The 15,928-nt window shown below is 34.7% G+C and overlaps 1 long non-coding RNA gene across 1 annotated transcript; it reads left to right on the top strand.

Moving 5' to 3' along the window:
- The first annotated feature begins 1,471 nt into the window (after window positions 1-1,471).
- LOC120202119 lies at window positions 1,472-3,416 on the top strand. Its single transcript, XR_005523708.1, has 3 exons — window positions 1,472-1,716; window positions 2,045-2,220; window positions 2,416-3,416. It is a non-coding gene; the product is annotated as an uncharacterized LOC120202119 (long non-coding RNA).
- The last annotated feature ends 12,512 nt before the right edge of the window (window positions 3,417-15,928 follow it).

Genomic DNA, 15,928 nt, shown 5'->3' with positions numbered 1-15,928 from the left:
CAAAAAGTTTTACTTTTTCTAAGTTAAAACTTTTTGTAGGAAAGCTTAGATCGAAGTGGCTCGGACATTTTACGATAATTCATGTATTATCTCATAACACGATTGAAATTAAAAATGACTCAGGAGCTCGATTTAAAGTTAACGGTCAAATATTGAAGTCGTATTATAGGAATGTTCCGGTTGGTTTAGTTAAGGAAATTGAATTAGAGGAGAAGCCATTTTTAATTTAATTTTCTTAGTTTATTTTTGGTTTTTTATTCTTATTTTCATTTAGCTTTTTTACCTATTTTTAACTTTTAATCTTGCAAGTACCCCTATAATTCTAATCGAATTTTAATGAAGTCGAAGTGGTGTTTTTGGTCCGAGCAATAGCGAAATTGACCCATTTTCGAGCAGGGGATCGCACGACAGCAGGGGTCCTTACCTTATTCATCTATGTGCACCGTTTCGTTAATGGTGCGTGATAGCAAAGACCAAAGGGGGGCCGGCGTAGGTTAGCCATTAACAAATCCCAAAAAGTTCGTCCTTTGCCGCCCAACACTCAAAATCCCCCCAACCCAACATTTGTTTTTTCAACCGCCACCCTTGCCCAATCTTTCTCTTTCTTTATGTCTTTTCATAACCTAATCATCTTATCATTCTTAATTTTAAATTCAAACTAACCCAATCACCTTCTCTCTCCTAATTCTTTATCACCAAGACCCCAGAACAAATCAAGTTTCTTTTACTTTTAAAATCCTACCCTACGTGATTAATTAAATCACAACTTCCCCTCTTTGTTTTCATTCGACCGCACGACCCCCTGCCTCTTTATTTTATCATCGCCGATAGCAACCACCCAAACACCTCCATCACTCGTCACTACTAACCTTGGCGGACCTTATTATCGCCCATCGTCGCTCGCTGTTCGCTTACCCATTGCTCCTCCGACCGTCCTTCTCACGTCACCATGGTAAGAACTTACAACCAAGCAAACGATGGAAACTCTCAACCGCCTATTACTCTAGGCGACCACCGTCAATTTACAGCACCGACGTTCGTCCAACTCTTGAGCGACTCCGATTCACTGCCGTAACCTCCTTCGTCTCCTACACGTTGCGACGGCCAATGATAGTAGCCCAATGTTGCATCTCCTCCAGAGTCGGCGTCGATTCATGTCACTCTCGGTAACTCTAATGTCGCGTTTTCCTCCGTCGATCACATGGTGCTTCCATACCGTTCTGACGGTCCTCTGGACCATGGCAAATTCGTCTCTCTTTATCAACCTTATACATATTCCACTCCTTGCCGTCAGATTCATTCTCCCAATCAATTTTGGACGTCGTTCCATCGTATTCTATGCACTCGACAGTGCCTAAACAACCCGACAAGGTAAATTCTGGACTCGTTTTGATTGAATCTTTATTAATATTCCACCTTGTGTATGGTTTTTTAGATGATTTTGAAACCATTTTTTCGACTGAAGCACCGCCGCCTCCGCCTGCTGATCTCATGTCTCCTTTTTAACGATACTCCGGGAAGCAGCATCTTTCTCCTTCATTTGCCGCAAGTTCAGGCGAGAGCCTCGTGCAAGGAGATGATGCCCACGACCATACCGAACACTACTCCGAGCGTCATCACCAAGGCCAAACTATTCTGTCCCGATTGAAGAAGCTTTGGAAGGTTACTTGCAATTTGACGACGACAAATCTTGGCAATTTGATAGCATTAGGCACCGTAAGTTTTAAGTTTGCAAATATATTTCATCACGTACTCTTGATACTTTACATTTGTGCTATAATGTTACGGCTTATTTCGATGTTATTGGTTGGTCGTTATATTCTGAGATTAGATGTAGCACATACTCTGAGTTGGTCTTTGAGTTCTATGCTACATTTACATTCCTCCAGCATCGAGTTGTTACAATCAATTCGCCTTATGTTATTTCATTTTGATTGATGGGATAATATTTTAAGATGTCTGTTACAAATTTTAATTTTTTATGGGATTCATGATGCATGTCATGGATCATGGGTATTTAACTACTTTACTTGAGATGCCACAGGACTTTGACATGGATATTGTTTACGAGGCGCTCACCGGCTTGGTGGGGTAAACTTTTAAAGCCAAAAGGACGAAGTGATGGCATATTCATGACTCGACACTCCGTTACATACACCGGTTCTTGGCATACAACTATTACTGACGTAATGATACAACTACACATACTGCTTGAATAAGGTTGAGTTATTTTTCTTGTCGTGTATGCAAACCGATACTAAGATAAATTTGGGCTTTTGGTTCACTCGCGCTTTTGAGCGCGTTGTGATCGCCCACTTATTCTTAGCCCTTAAATTATTCACCTCACATCTCACTTTATTCGATTGACTTTTAATACTTCACGTTTAACTTATGCTTTTGCAATGGATGCTTTAGATGCACAGTGTTTGGATACGATAGGACTTCTCGTCGGTACTCCCAATGCACCATATATCATTCCTTCCGACACCATTACACCTCGCAGTGCACAAGTATTTCTTTGGAGGACTGCACCACAACTGGCACCAGCAGAGCCACTGTAGTTGGACATGCATAACGAGATCCATAAAATGCACGGACGACTTGACTCCATCAAAACCAACCTTGTCAAGATCATCTCTTACCTTTGCCTGAGCACATCTCGACGCAGCCGCGGCTGTAGTCGTCACTAGATCTGGGAGTGTTTCTATTCCGTCTCTTGTGCTTTTATTTACATATTGGAACAATATGATTTTAGTGAGGGTAGAAATTGCATCAAATTTTTCCTTGCTTATTTGATTTGCTGAAATTGAGCTTTCTTGATTTAACTATGTTGGAACTTCTTGTTGCCTATCCTATATTTTACTTTGTTTCTTTGATTTCCTTATGAATTGTGATCTTGTTTTTGTTGGAATTTAGGTTGCATGATAGCGGATTGGCATGACTATTGATTTTCTTTAAAATTTTACTTGACATTCCATTTATTTGTTAATTAATTTGTTGCATGACTTAGTACATATTTCACCTTTTCATATAAGTTTTGAGCCTAACGAGCATATTCTTTCATTTTTTTTTCTCTTTGATTCATTGAGTGTGTCGAACTAGTTCTTTACATTCTAGAACTTGTAGCGTAATACTTGTTGAGACTACATGCATGGAGATGATGTTTTAGTGTGATAGGGACACTTAGGATTAGCCATTTTCCTTTCCTAAAAATTTCCTACCCTTTGTTGATTTTCCCTTAGATAAACCAATTTTGAGCCTTATACCTTTTCTTTGTTTTACCCCACTAATAACCCAAGCCATTTTTGTTTTACCCTCTTTTGTCAACTTTTCAGGACAAAGGTAGATTTATTTCAGGAAACTAATTTTAGGAAGAATGAATTGTTTGGAAAAAAAAAAGATTGTGCAGTGCACAAAACAAACAAAAAATACATCCTGTTCGAGAAAAAAATCAGTTTCGAAAAATTAAAAAATAAAAAAAGGTTGGTTGTTTTATTTGTTCCTTTGAATTGTTTTTGCTTTTCTTTCTTTGAATAAATACACTTCTCATTTGTCTTGAATTTTAACCCAACTTTGATTTTTTTCCTACCCAAACCTAAGCCCCGTTACAACCCTTTTCAAAGACCCCTTGATTTTTGTATCATGTTAATTTCTAGTAGTCAAGATTAGATTTAATTACAAGCTTATGGTAATGTTTTGACTAGTTCCGGCTTGAGCGATTCTTTCACCCAAAACACTTTGAGCGGAATGAGTTCACCAGTATGAGGTACTAAGTTTTGCTTCTTGAAAATTAGCAGATTATTTGGTTGTCTAGTTTTACTTAAATTGTTCCTAGTCTTGCCTTTGGTTGATTGTTTCTTAATTTTCGATAATTGCATTGATCTTGATTTATTTGATTATCGTGGGAATGTTGTGAAATAAAGAATGACAACTTGTGATTTTGATGTGTTGGTCGAGAAATGCTTGAGGAAAAGCATTGAATAAGTGAGGGGGAATTTGATGAGTGGTTTAATTAGTTACTATTTTATCTTTAATTACTCCTTATTGATTGGTTTATTATGTTGATTTGGGCATTTTTGTTCGTTTTCTATGCAGAACTTCAAATTCTGGAAATTGCACTAAAAAGGTGAAGTTATATAGTTTTTATTTTCTGGAATCAAGACTACATTAGTGGGCATGACTGTGGGCGTGACGCGGCTGATGTGGTAGTTTCTAGAATATCCAATCAGCAAAAGGCAATCCAATCAGCGTTTCTAGAAGGATGGATATATCAGCTTCATCTCAAATTTAAATTAAGAATTATATTTTATTTTTAGGATTTAATTTAAACAATTTTTAAGATTTATCTTTATCATTTTCTATGTCATTTTTAGGGTTTTAGGATACTATAAATTCCCCATTGCGGTAAGCTTGAAAACATATATGAAATTTCTCAAATTACTTTGTTCTTGTTTTCTTTATTTTATAAAAGTTTTATTTTCTTTTACATTTTTATTTTATTTTCTTTTAAAAATGTTAAGTATGATTTCTATCTCACTTAGCTAATTTTCTCATAAGCCAAAGGTTGAAGTGATGACTCAATTCCAATTGTGAGAATTGAAAAGCACTTAATACCCTTTGAGTTACATTCTCAATTTTCTGCAAAATTGGATTGGCAGTCGGCCTTTCCTTTAAAAATAAAAAAATACTTTCAAATCCAAAAAGAGCTCGTTGGATTGATAATTGTTTCAATTTAAAGTTGGGAGGAATGATCGGGTTGTAGAGCATTCGACTTCCTTTGAACACACTTAGAGGATGTTCGCTAAAAGAAATTGATATCGGATTCGATTCGCATTGAGACAACATATTCCAAGATAGGTTTTTCCAAATCCTGAAACTCAGTTAGCACTAGCAACGATAGTCCTGTTTAGTTTACAAAATGACTGAAATTCAAAAATAGATTTTGGATTATCGATTTACCAGAGAAAAAAAAGTTACAGGGGTTAGGCCCTGTAGACAGTAACCGTCCTTAATTCGAAGCAAAAATCTTATTCAATGATCTATGCAAATTGAGGCAAAACGAAGCCTACGATTGCTTTTATTAAATTGATTTTCTCCTGTCTTTTACTTTCAACAAAGTTTATTTATTTTTCAAGTTATTTTATTTTTACTTTTATTTCATACTTTCAAATAAAACCCCCTTATTTTACTTGCTTTTTTGCCTAACACCAGAATCAAAATCCTTCTATATCAGCAATTCCAAGTCCTTTAGATCGACCCTTCTTCTCACTATACTACTTTATTTTATTTCTTTTGAGATTAAGGAATTTATTTAATAGTATAACGACGCATGTTAGTGACTGCAACATAGATGATGGCAAAACAAAACTATCTAAATTGAAGCTAGACGGAGCAAATTGGGGCGCATTTATCCAAGAAACAACAAGGTTGCTATCGGATTCCAGTATAAGACGAGAATAGGAAAACCATCTTGGCTCTAGGAAGCGACTGCAAGCTTTCACCACCGCTAGAACTTCGGCACCCGAGGGAACCAACAAACTGACCAATCCCGAAATTTTATCAAAAGTCTTTCCTTCACGATCACTTAAAATACCACCTATACATGTTGCCCCAAAACTCCCTCAGGTAGCTTCATCTACATTGCACTTAAGATAGCCAGAAGGAGGTCTTACCCTTAGGCCATCTCCAACGCTACTTCACTGTAGCGCATTTCGGCACTGTAGCATCTCCAGTGCTGCGTCAGACCTTGCTCTACAATAGAGATCTGCTACAGTGCCGCGCCACATCTAGCGCGGCACTGTAGCTTGCGACACATTTTTTTTTAAATTAAAGTATATTAAATTATAAAATAGATAAAAATAAATGAAAATTAGATAAATAATTTTACTAATTTTTTTTTGTAATTTTTCGGATTTTTTTTGTATTTTTTCTGATTTTTTTATATTTATAAAATTAATATTATAATAGTTAAATATTATAAATAAAGTAGAATTAATGGTAATGTAGAGACAGCGGTGGAGATGAATTATTATATCATCTCTACAATAGAGATAGAGATGTTTTAGAGTAGAGATAAGATTGGAGATGCCCTTAAGCACACCAACTGATTGTGATTAACCTGAGAAATGCGCGCAGAGCATGCAAAAAGCAGGATGTCAAAAATTGATTTAAAAGAGTATGACCAACTATTTTTAAACCAATAACTGATCCTCAGCAAAGTCGTATCGAATAGTTGGTTCTCATCTAGTGTAAAGTTATTAAAAATGATTTCATTTCGAAAGAGCCAAAGGGGCCAAACTAAGCTGAAAAACGCAAGATTCTTGACCTTCATGGAGCGAGGGCTGACCATAGAAGACACCCGCAGAGTTTATAATAAACCGAAATTGACAGGAATAACAAATAGAATATTCCAAATGGAGAGGTATTCACACCATTTGGATGAATTTTTTTCTTCTCTTAAAATTATTCTCTACGAAAATTTGTCTTGAGTGAGCCATGGTCGCGTAAGTCCTTCGTCAGGAAATACAGCAGCAATTGAGGGAGTACTGTCGTGTACTGGCAGTGATCGAGAATATTCATCTCTATCTTTGTTTCTTCTATTGAGATAAGGAAGTGACAATTTAGTAATATTTTTTCTTAACTTTGAATGTTATTTGGTTCTGAACACTATATGTTTGTTTAAATGCTTTTTATTATGTTATATGCTTAGACTAAATTTTCATGAACCACCAAACTTATGAGATAGTTTTAGAAATAAGGTCGTCTTTATGTATGTTTTCTCTATGATTTTTAGAAATAAAAGTTATGGATGTTTCATACAATTTTTTATTAGCATTGGTATTTGTGAAAAGCAAAGTTAGTGTGATGAGATGTATGTTGTCAATTGTCATGCATTGTTAATTATTTTGTTACTTAAATTAATGAGGATTGATTATTATCAATTAAATGTTGTTAATCCTTGCGTAACACACGATTTTACTTTTTTAAGCATAAACATAGTAGAAACTACCATGCAGCATCCGCATCCATTTAATCCTTGATCTGATGTTCACCATTCTGATTTACTTATTTTCTATTTACCTTTATTTCAATATTTTAGCCATATATCTTTTGACACTCACCGTACAACTCTCTTATACCTTGATTCGCTCTCTGTAGGTTCAATATTCAAAGCTTTTTATAGTTTCCACTTTACTACTTGAACGCGATAGTGTATGTATCCACTTTGTTGTAGCATTATTATAGCATCACTTACCTTTGTTAGACTGGATTAGAAGAGTAGGTATCTAAAGTTTTTACTTTTTCTCTAGCAACAGGAAGAAGAGAAGAGTTGAAAGAGAGAGAAAATGACAAAGTGTTTACGGGAGGAAAAAGAGAAGTCAGTCGATTACATCACTAACCATTAACAGTTTTTAGTCTTTGGCTTAAAATTTGGTATAATAGTTTCTTTGATCCTTTTAACTTTGCTCACAACATAAAAACACTTTTTTAACATCTATTGGGCCCAAACCAACACCCATTTGGGCCAAGCTTACATACAAGATTAAAGAACTTATCCAAAATACTCTGAGTTTAACCCGAAACTACAAGTCTTTGATTGGGGTGTTACAGAATTCGTCATAATTTGAATATCATTTTTATGTACACTTTTACTTGCTACGTTAGTATTTTCCAGGTTTTAGAGATTTAGTTAAGGAATTTAGTGCTCAACCTTAAGGTCAGCGAACATTAGGATTTGGAACTTTAGAATTGTTAGTGAATTTTTTTATTTGCTTAAATTTCTATTTCTATTTACTTCAACTATAATACGTGTTAATATTTTAATTGCAGTCATTTGAAATGATATATCATCTTAAGTATGCTTTTAATATCTTTCTAGACATAGGAGGTTTTCAGGGTTACTAAAGGATTATATCATTGATATTTTTAAAAATCATAGAATTTTTCGGACTTTGTGAGATTCCTTTAAATTCTCTTAGATATTAGAGAACTGAGGGCGTCTTAAAGAGTTGTGAATCCCCACTTTGAGCATAATTCACAAAAATCAATGTATTTTCTTGAGTGAGGCAAGGTTCTCGATATTCTCCTAGACGTTACAGAATACTCAAAATTTGCCCATGAAAGATTACACTTTTGAAATTTTAATGTAGATTAATACATGAATTTATAGAATATTTAAGTTTAATTTTGGTTCTCTTAGTCCTTAAAAATTAAAAATTCTATTAATATAAGAAAATACATTAATTACATTCATAATTTAAACAAAATATTTGTGATCAAGTGAGCGAAGGTTTTACAGGCATTGATAGGGTGTTAATCCTTCTTCACACATAATTATGTCCCCGAACTCAAGTTTGATTTTCACAAATTTAAATAATTTTTATGATCCAATCACACCTAAGTTGATTGGTGGCGACTCCTTTTTTTTAAAGTACGTAACAAATATGTTTTGTTTCTCTGGGTAAAAATTGATGCGTACACAACATGTCGTAACCGGTTTTCTTCCGGGCACGAAATATTATACTTGGCAGGGAAATTGATGTGAATAAATATTTTTTAAAATAATTTGGGAGTCGCCATCGACCTTTTGGATCAGGTAGGTCAAATGCCTAAAAAATTATTTTCTTTAAAAGAGTTTTAAGAAAACATCAAAAAAAATGAACTGATCTGCGTTTTATAACCAAAAATTCGTTCTTTTTAATAATAAAAAGGATTCGTGGTCGGTTACGTTTAGGGAAGGATTAGCACCCCTACAACGCCCAAAATTGGTACTTTTTAATTATAAATTGTCTCTATTATTAAAATTTAAAAATTCAAAAATATATTTAATTTATAATCCTATTATTTCAAAATTATATATAAAAAATATTTATTTATTTAAAAATATCAGAAAAGAACTTCTAGGTGCCTTAAGATAGCTCTTTTCTTTGATATTGATAAATATTAATTTAAATAATATTGTTTAATTTTTAATTTTAAAATATCAGAATAGGACATCCAGTTGTATTAAGACTGTCCTGTTCTTTGATATTGAAAACTAAATATTAAAATAATTTATTTAAAATAAATATTTATTTATTATATATTTATAACAACATTTAAATATATAAACAAGTAAAAAATACAATTCTAACTATATATTTAAAAGCAATAAAAAATACTTAAAATAAATGACTAAAATATAGTGAAATTAAAATTGAAAAACCTAATTCCTAATTAATCAGAATTACAGGGATTAAACATGCTATTTTCTTATTTAATAATTTAGTGACTAAAATAAAATTATCTAAAATTCGGATATTATAATAAAATAAATTAAAAATATAAACTAGGGATTAAAATATTATTTATTAAAATTAAGGGATTAAATCTGTTATTTATCCTAAATATATTATTTTAATATAAAGGACTAAAATGAATAAAATTGGAATTTGAAGACTGAATTAAAAATATTATAAATTCGATTTAGTGACTAAAATGTAAAGTTTACAAGTTAGGAGGACGACGGATGGGGTTTAACTATTGTCTAATTACGCGCATAGTCCTTCTCGAAACGACGTCGTTCGGGAAGGCCTATAAAAGGTCCAAAACCGGCTGGCCCGAAGGGCCAGCTTCATTTCTTCATTTTCCTTCTCTCTCTCTTCTCTGAGAGAGAGAATTTTCTCTCGCTTCTCTCTAAAACAGAGAGAAGCCAGCCGGCCGGCAGCCGTCAGTCGGCGTTCGTCCGCCGTCAACCACCGCCGCCGACCACCGTCTTCGGTGGCCGAAATTTTTTTTTTACATCGAAACATAGATCGGACCGTCCTAATGACGATTCCGATGATCTTTTCCTTTAAACGGCTCCCAATCGAAGCAAATCTAAAAAAAATACCTTCGGTTTTTCGAGGGTTTTGGTGAGATCCGGCGGTCGGCTTCCTCGGTAAGTTTCTCTCCTCCTTTTTCTTCTATTTTTTTGGTTACTGGTTGTGGGATGTTGACTGAGATCGTTGGTAGTAGTTTTTTTTTATATTGTTTCTCTGTTTTTTCTTTCTCCGGCTCTGTCTCTCTCTTTTCTCTCTGTCTCTGTCTCTTTTGTCTCTGTCTCTGTCTCTGTCTTTTTTGTCTCTGTCTCTGTCTCTGTCTTCCTTGCTCGCAGATGGGGTGATGGCTTTATAGCCATCACCGGTGTTCGTCTCAGACCGGTCCGAAAGGGGTTCTTCGGTGAGTCACCGGACTTCCAGTGGTGACTCACCATTTGGGAAAGACGTGTGCGGCTGGAGTGGCGGTGAGACTGAAGCAGCGCCGCGTGGTCTTCTGGAATCTACGGCGGCGCTGGGACGTGTCCCTAGGGTATTGATACCCTAGGGTTTCCTCTGGCAAACTGTGGACCGTTGGATCAAACCAGATCCAACGGCTGAAGCTTGAGCGGCGGCAGCTGGATGATACAAACCCTAAATTGGGTTTAGGGTTTACTGTAGAATTTTGGATCTGGGCCACTGTTTGTAATTGGGCTTCCATTTGGGCTTGTAATATTAAATAATATATTAATAATAATAATTATAATAATAATTATAATAATAATAATTATAATAATAATAATATAAATAAAATAAAAAATGAAAAAAAATGAATATCTTCAGCTGCCCCTCCTTGCTTATTCTTAATAAGAATAGAGCAAAGACGAAAAGATGATAAGTTTTTTTTCATTTGATTTCACTTGATTAGTATGGAGATTGAATAAATTCTTCTCTCTCTGTCAGGTGAGTTCTTCTCATTATGAACTTTCCGCTGGGGATGATGTTGACCTTTTTCTTTCTGTGATAGAATCATTCAAAAGGTTGAATAAGTTCTTCTCTGGAAAGGCTGATGCTAATCTATCTCCTTCTGTGATAGAATTATGCAAAAAGTTGAACAAGTTCTTCTTATTATGAACTTCTTCTTCCTTCTTCAGATGAGTTCTTCTCATTATGAACTTCTCTGGAAAAGCTGCTCCTCAAGTGATAGATTTGAGCAAAAGGTTGAAGAAATTCTTCTCATTATGAATTTCTTCTTCCTTCTTCAGATGACGAGTTCTTCTCATTATGAACTCTACCTGGCAATGTTGATCCATCAAATGATGGATCTGAGCAAAAGGTTGAACAAATTCTTCTCATTATGAACTTCTTCTTCCTTCTTCAGATGAGTTCTTCTCATTATGAACTCGAACTGGAAAAGCTGATCCATCAAGTGATGGATTTGAGCAAAAGGTTGAACAAATTCTTCTCATTATGAACTTCTTCTTCCTTCTTCAGATGAGTTCTTCTCATTATGAACTCGAACTGGAAAAGCTGATCCATCAAGTGATGGATTTGAATCTTTGCTAAAATCTTTGAAATTCCTGTTAAAAATTCAACATAGATGAAAATGAATGAAAATGCACCTATTTTTGTAAACACCTAAAATATGATGCATGAATGTTGAGTTATTTGATTTCAGATTGGTGAATTGAGTATTTCTTCAATTGTAAAAACCCAATAGATTTTTCTTCTTCAAATGAGAGAATCTATCATCTTTGACCAATGTAGATATAATGTCACAAAAATCTCTTGAGAATAAAACTCAATAGTATAGGCTCTTGAAAAGCTTGCATTCAGGCAACATGTTGATTCTGATAACAACTCATCTGATTATGAAATGACCTTTCAAGATGATTTCACAGATATCGATAGTTCTTTTAATACCGAAAAATCTTGAATTCTGATTCTGATGAGGAGAAATAACTGTTATACTTGACAAAAATGGGATTCTCAAGGGCTGAAACTTCAATAGCCATGTAGAGACGTGGTCCAGATTCATCAATTGCAGAATTGGCAAATTTTATATGTGCTGCTCAAATGGCTAATGTTACTGACACATTTCTTCCGGTACAAAATGGGAAGCCATTATACAATGATCCCAATTACAAGAAAAGGAGAAACTTGGGCTATGATTTTTGGGAAAGGAATAAGCAAAAGAAACTTGAAAAGCTTCTTAATGAAGACGATCATGCAGTTCATCTTTTAATTCCAATGATTGGTTCTGTAGTTCCTACCAAACCAGATCAGATAACTCAAAGAACACTTCCAGAAGATGCTATTGAGTCTCTTTATTTCTACTATGAGCAAATTCATCTTCCAAATTCAATGATTGGTTCTGTCAAACCAGATCAGATAACTCAAAGAACACTTCCAGAAGATGCTATTAGCAAATTCATCTTCCAAATTCAATGATTGGTTCTGCCAAACCAGATCAGATAACTCAAAGAACACTTCCAGAAGATGCTATTAGCAAATTTATCTTTCAAATTCAATGATTGGTTCTGCCAAACCAGATCAGATAACTCAAAGAACACTTCCAGAAGATGCTATGAGCAAATTCATCTTCCAAATTCAATGATTGGTTCTGTCAAACCATATCAGATAACTCAAAGAACACTTCCAGAAGATGCTATGAGCAAATTCATCTTTCAAATTCAATGATTGGTTCTGTCAAACCATATCAGATAACTCAAAGAACACTTCCAGAAGATGCTATGAGCAAATTCATCTTCCAAATTCAATGATTGGTTCTGTCAAACCAGATCAGATAACTCAAAGAACACTTCCAGAAGATGCTATTAGCAAATTCATCTTCTAAATTCAATGATTGGTTCTGTCAAACCAGATCAGATAACTCAAAGAACACTTCCAGAAGATGCTATGAGCAAATTCATCTTCCAAATTCAATGATTGATTCTGTCAAACCAGATCAGATAACTCAAAGAACACTTCCAGAAGATGCTATGAGCAAATTCATCTTCCAAATTCAATGATTGATTCTGTCAAACCAGATCAGATAACTCAAAGAACACTTCCAGAAGATGCTATGAGCAAATTCATCTTCCAAATTCAATGATTGATTCTGTCAAACCAGATCAGATAACTCAAAGAACACTTCCAGAAGATGCTATGAGCAAATTGCAGTTATTCCAATTAAGGTTTGGACTGGGATATCACAGTACTTATTAGATGTAAAGCCATAATTTGTAGATTCGAAACATTTTCATACTACTACACTGACAATGGCTATATTCATAATTTTGCCAATTAAGAACAGATTTTCTCTTATTCTGCTTCCTCCATGTGCTGATGCTTTTTCATTGACAAAGAAATGATGGCTTTCATGTGATCCAAGAACAAAGTTGAACTGTTTAAAAACATGTACAGGAAGTGCCAAATTGACAGAAAGGATCTGTAAGGCTCTTGAAGGTTATGACAATGAGCCACCTTCGAGTATCCAGAAGTATGTTCTTGATGAGTGCTGAAAATGGAATCTAGTATGGGTTGGAAAGAATAAAGTTGCTCCACTTGAACCTGATGAGGTGGAAATACTTCTAGGTTTCCTTAAAAACCATACACAAGAATCTGTATAGAGATATGTTTCCCAGTGATATCAATGTCTTGTTTCTTTTTGCTGGAATCAAAGCTACAAAGGTTGCCTTCTACTGTCTTAGTATATTTTTGAAAACAGATGTGCAAGACATGAATGGTGATCGATTGGAGCAATTGATGAGTAGAATTGTCAAATTCGACCTTGTTCAAGATGGTGATGATTTGCTTACTTTGTATTCCATGTATTTAAAAGTATTAACATAAAGTGATATTCAGAAATCTTTAAATTATTTCAAAATTATGTTAATTCAATAAAAGAATAAATTGAATTTTCAAAAATAAATTGAATCTTAAATAAATTGAACTTGAAATAAATAGAATTGTATTCAAAGTTATGGCAAGCATAAGAATGATAAAAATTCAAATGTCTCAACAAATTATAAGCATAAGTATTTCTAAATTAATCAAGTTGATACAATTTAGAGTAATGATGTAAGCTTTTGTCTGGAAGATCTCAAACGTTGTCAAAATGCTTGTAGATGTGAATTTTCTCCCAAACTGTCAAAATCTTAAGAGAGCTCAATTGCCATATGCCTAATATCAACCTGCATTTGAGCCGTCTTTTCAGGTTTTCAACTCAAATCTTCCCTTTGGTTACAAGATGCCCTTTGCGGGTTTTCACCTTGACCCCCCTTTTTCTTTTTTTCTCTTTTTTTTTCTTCAAGCATAATATTTCTTGACAGAATCCGAGTTTATTGGATTTCTCAGAATTTTTCCATCCATTTCTGCCAAGATCAATGCTCCTCCGGAAAAGGCCTTTTTCACAACGTATGGCCCTTCCCAATTAGGCATCCATTTCCCGCGAAAATCTTTATGTATAGGCAAGATCTTTTTTAGTACTAGATCACCCTCTTGGAATTCTCTTGGATGTACTTTCTTATCATGAGACTTCATCATCCGTTTTTGATACATCTGTCCATGGCAAATAGCTTTCAATCTTTTCTCCTCAATAAGGTTCAATTGATCAAATCTAGCTTGGATCCATTCGGATTCATCCAATTTTATTTCTCTCAATATTCGAAGCGATGGAATCTCAACTTCAATTGGTAAGACTGCTTCCATCCCATAGACTAAAGAAAAAGGCGTTGCCCCAGTAGATGTTCGAACAGTAGTTCGGTATGCGTATAGAGCAAAAGGTAACTTCTCGTGCCAATATTTGTAAGTTTCAGTGGTCTTTGTAATGATTCTCTTGATGTTCTTATTTGCTGCTTCAACTGCCCCATTCATCTTTGGACGATATGCCACTGAGTTTGCATGTTTGATCTTAAACTGTGCACAAAGTTCAGTCATCATTTTGTTGTTCAGGTTCAGAGCATTATCTGTAATGATCCTTTCTGGTAGGCCATACCGGCAAACTATCTCTTTCTTTATGAATTTGCAGACTGTGGATCTCTTAATATTGGTATATGAAGCAGCTTCAACCCATTTGGTAAAATAATCAATTACCACAAGGATGAAACAATGTCCATTCGATGCTTTTGGTGTGATTGCACCAATGACATCTATTCCCCACATAGAAAATGGCCAGGGTGCTGTCATTACATGTAAAGGAGATGGGGGTACATGAATCTTGTCTGCATATATCTGGCATTTATGACATTTTTTTGCATAATCAATGCAATCTGTGTACATAGTAGCCCAATAGTATCCATATCTCATTATTTTTCTGGCCATGGAAAGACCATTTGCATGTGTTCCACATATTCCACTGTGTACTTCTTTAATGACGTTTCGAGCTTCGCTGGTATTTAAACATCTCAATAGCATTTGATCATTGCTTCTTCTATATATAATCTCTCCATCAAGAAAATATCCAGCAGCCATTCTTCTCAAGGTTCTTTTATCAATTTCCGATGCATTTGGTGGGTAACTTTGATTTTTGATATATTGCAAGATATCATGATACCATGGTTTACCATATACCTCTTCTTCCACACTATAACAATGTGCAGGAATTTCATATACTTGCATTTTGATTGGCATCATATCAACTTTCTTAGTTGCTTGAAACATAGCAGCTAATGTAGTCAAAGCATCTGCCATTTGATTTTCTTCTCGAGGGAGATAATTGAAGGTAACTTTCTCAAATTCCTTCACTAATTCAAGGGTAAAATTTTGATATTCCAACAATTTGGGATCTTTTGTTTCCCATTCTCCTCGTAATTGATACACCACTAACGATGAATCTCCATATATTTTGAGACATTTGATTTTTCTTTCTATAGCTGCTTTCAATCCCATGACACAAGCTTCGTATTCCGCCATGTTATTGGTGCAAAAGAACTCCAGTCTACTTGTAAAGGGATAATAAATATTTTCTGGAGAAATTAATACTGCCCCGATTCCTCGTCCCAAAGCATTAGATGCTCCGTCAAAGTAAAGCTTCCAAATTGCAAATTCATCATTTGTTGTGACTTCTTCATTCATGGATATGCACAACAAATCTTCATCGGGAAAATTGAAGTTTAAAGGCTGATAATCATTTGATACCCGACTGGCCA

This window comes from Hibiscus syriacus, unplaced genomic scaffold (genome assembly GCF_006381635.1).
Source record: "Hibiscus syriacus cultivar Baekdansim isolate YM2019G1 unplaced genomic scaffold, ASM638163v2 tig00008222_pilon, whole genome shotgun sequence".
NCBI lineage: Eukaryota > Viridiplantae > Streptophyta > Magnoliopsida > Malvales > Malvaceae > Hibiscus > Hibiscus syriacus.
The sequence above is the reverse complement of the archived record's forward strand: the minus strand, read 5'-3'. Positions and strand labels throughout refer to the sequence as shown.